The following is a 3,749-nucleotide window of genomic DNA, read 5'->3' on the forward strand; positions in this document are numbered from 1 at the left end:
TACCATGAGAACAGTATGGGGGAAACTGCCCCCGTGATTCAAATGATCTCCCACTAGATCCCTCCCACAACATGTGGAAATTATGGGATTACAATTCAAGATGAGATTTGGGTGGGGACACAGAGCCAAACCATATCAAGTATTGTTTCCCATGTCGAGATATTTCTTCTTACATCAGACAACTTCACTCATTTATATTACCTGCCAGGTACCTGTGAGAACGTGAGTTTGTGACTTCTGCTGTATATATATAGATATATTCTCCAACCTATCATAGCAGGTATACCAGAAATCTGATCACTAGTGTTAAACCCACCCTTGGTAGTCAATTCTCATTTACCCAATCAACATGCAATTACTTTTGATGTGTTGAAAGCTTTGTGTCAGTGCATAGCTGAGCTCCAATTTAAAGCTTACATTGTCTGTAGTCTGTAGTTGTTTTTGTCTTTTTTTTTTTTTTTCGGAGTCTCACTCTGTCGCCAGGCTGGAGTGCAGTGGTGCCATCTCTGCTCACTGCATCCTCCGCCTCCCAGGCTCAAGTGATTCTCTTGCCTCAGCCTCCCAAGTAGCTGGGACTACAGACACATGCCACCACGCCTGGCTAATTTTTGTATTTTTAATAGAGATGGGGTTTCACCATGTTGGCCAGGATGGTCTCAATCTCTTGACCTCGTGATCCACCCACCTCGGCCTCCCAAAGTGCTGGGATTACAGGTGTGAGCCACCATGCCCAGCGTTTTTGTCTTTTTTTTTTCCTAAATAACTTTTATGTTAAGAGGTACATGTGCAGGTTTGTTATATAGGTAAATTCAGTGTTACAGGGTCTTAGGAGTACACATTATTTCATCACCAGGTAATAAGCAGGGTACCCTGATATGATTTGGCTGTGACCCCAGCCAAAATCTCATCTTGAATTATAATTCCCATAATCCTCACAAGGACCGGACCAAGTAGAGGTAATTGGATTATGAGGGCAGTTTCCTCCATGCTGTTCTCATGATAGTGAGTGAGTCTTATGAGATCTGATGGTTTTATAAGCATTTAGTATTTCCCCTGCTTTCACTCGCTCTGTCCTGCTGCCTTGTAAAGAACGTTCCTGCTTCTGCTTTGCCTTCTGCCATGGTTGTTAGTTTCCTGAGGCCTTCCCAGCAATGCAGAATTGTAAGCCAATTAAAGATCTTTTCTGTATAAGTTACCCAGTATCTGGTATTTCTTTCTTTTTCTTTCTTTCTTTCTTTCTTTCTTTCTTTCTTTCTTTCTTTCTTTCTTTCTTTCTTTCTTTCTTTCTTTCTTTCTTTCTTTCTTTTTTAAATAACCTTGCCCAACTGGCTTGTTTTATTGGAGAAGGGGACGCGGAATAAACAACGTGAGACAGCTGGGACCTGAGGCTGGGAAGAAGCCCCTCCCCTCCCTATACATGCCCACTGCCCCAAATAAAAAATAACCAACTATGGGAGAGCAACTGAGACAGCCACTGGGGGCAGGGAAAGGAGACACTGAACTCAAGGGCAGCTGTGAAGAGACCATGTATGTGTTGAGAGGGCCCAGAGGCAGCGGCAGCACGAACAGCGCAGGTACAAATCTCCGTGTTTTCCCTGGGCTTATGTATAAATACAGAGAGGTGAGGCCTTCTCTCCCCCTGCTCTCCCTTCCTCTCCGTGCTGCTTGCCGCGGTCCCCGCTCCTCTTTCCAAATGAGGGCGAAGGGAAGCGGGGATGGACAAGTCATCGTCGAATTGCAATCAGACCCACATCCATCAGCTTCTGGATCTTCTTTGCGATTACAGGATTCTTTAGGTGTTCGCTGAGTGCCTGGGGGGTCCTTCTGCATCTGCTCCAGGATAAGGTGCATGGCTATGTCACTCATGATCTGCTGCACCTCGGGGTCGGCCATGGCTCTTCGCTTCACATCTTCGGGGCTGCGGTGCCGGTTGTACTGCGCCATCATACAGCGCTGGTAGCCGCCTGCCGCCTCCTTACAGCTGGAGTCCGGGTCTAGCACCTTCCGGTACAGATCCATGACTTTGGTGTAGTCCTTCATCACTTCCAGGGCAACGGCTTTCCGTGTATAACCCTTGATGAAAGTCGGTTCTAGCTGGATACATTCTTCACAGTCCTTGAGTGCCAGCTGGAATCCAGGAGTTTGGTGTAACAGGCAGCTCGATTGCTGTATAATTTGGCATCTTTCGGGTTCCTTTTGATGGCTTCCGTATAATGCTTCATGGCGTGGGGATAGTCCCCTTTCTGAAAACACTCGTTGCCTTTGTTTTCTCCTCTAAAGCCAGGTCGGGGTTTATGTAGGCCAGCCGTTCTTGCTCCTTCAGGATTTTCTCTGCCTGCTGGCATTTCTTGAGCACATCTGGAGTTCGGTGCTCTGCCAGAGACTTGTTATAGAAATGGACGGCATCCTTGTACTTTTCTTCTTTGAAGTAGGAGTTGCCAATTCGAGCACACACTTTGGCAATCTGTAGATAGTCTTCTCTGTTTTCTCTCCCCATTTCAATGGACTTCTCACAAAGCTCCCAGCACTTATTGTAGTTGCCCTTTTCAAAGTATACTGCTGCTTGATTGGTAATGTAAGTCATGTTGCTGGGGTCCAGCTCCCTGGCTTTGTCGTAATGCTTCAAGGCTGTCAGTCTTTCTTCTTGTAGGCATCGTTCCTCAGCTCTTTTTCTTTCAGTGCCTGCTTCTTATTCTCTGGAAAATCTTCTTCCATTGGCTCTGGCTTGGTCTCCTTTTTGGGAAGGGGTGGTGGTGAAGGTGCTGCAACCTGTTCCTCCTCATCCATACTGCCCCGATCGACCTCAAGGAGGACACTGAGAGTGGTCAGGATCCGGGGATCTTGTAGTTTTGTGCCCAGATCAGAAGGCTTGTTTTATAGTTGCTCTACCAGCTCCCGGTAGGTAAGATCACTGAGCAGTGTCCTTGTCCTGGGATCACTCTCCAACTTCTGTTACAGATTGGGCATGTTGAAAGCATTCATAAATTTTCTCTCTGCCAACCTGGCCTCCATATTCTGTAAACCCTCTTTCAGTTGAGGGTTATTTGCCTCGTGTTTTAAGCTCTCCTCGTAGGTTCACTTGGCTTCTTCAAATCGGTTTAAGCACTCTAGAGCTGCTGCTTTTCGTGAATATCCCTTGCCCCAGTCAAGCTTTTAGGTCGACGGTCTTGCAGCCGTCCTTGTAAGCCTTCTGGTAGTCTCCTTTCTTGGCATAGGTGGCAGAACAGTTGCTGTAGAGCACGTGGTTGTGGGATGCAGCTTAATGGCTTCGGAGTAGCACTGTAAGGCATTGTCGATGTTTTCCATGCCCAGGGCCTTGTTGCCCTTCTCTTTCAGCTCATTGACCTGCTTCATAGCACAGCGCGGCCCGGAACCCCGCTGAATCGAATCTGTCTGCTCCGCGTTCCCAACCCAGTCTCTGGTATTTCTTCATAGCAGTGTGAGAAGGAACTAATACAGTAAATTGGTTCTGAGGTAGTGGGGTGCTGCTATATGGATACCCGAAATGTGGAAGCAACTTTGCAAGCGGGTAACAGGCAGAGGTTGGAACAGTTTGGAGGGCTCAGAAGAAGACAGGAAAGTGCGGAACTTCCTAGGGACTTGGAGGGCTCCAAAGACAGGAAGATGTGGGAAAGTTTGGAACTTCCCAGAAATTTGTTGAATGGCTTTGACCAAAATGCTGATAGTGATATGGACAATTAAGTTCAAGCTGAATTGGTCTCAGATGGAGATGAGGAACTTATGGGAAA

The 3,749-nt window shown here is 46.9% G+C and overlaps 1 pseudogene; it reads right to left on the minus strand.

Moving 5' to 3' along the window:
* Positions 1–1,724: 1,724 nt before the first annotated feature.
* On the minus strand, positions 1,725–3,354 carry LOC101135323 (stress-induced-phosphoprotein 1-like; annotated as a pseudogene).
* Between the last annotated feature and the right edge of the window lie 395 nt (positions 3,355–3,749).

Source organism: Gorilla gorilla, chromosome X (assembly GCF_029281585.2).
Source record: "Gorilla gorilla gorilla isolate KB3781 chromosome X, NHGRI_mGorGor1-v2.1_pri, whole genome shotgun sequence".
Lineage (NCBI taxonomy): Eukaryota > Metazoa > Chordata > Mammalia > Primates > Hominidae > Gorilla > Gorilla gorilla.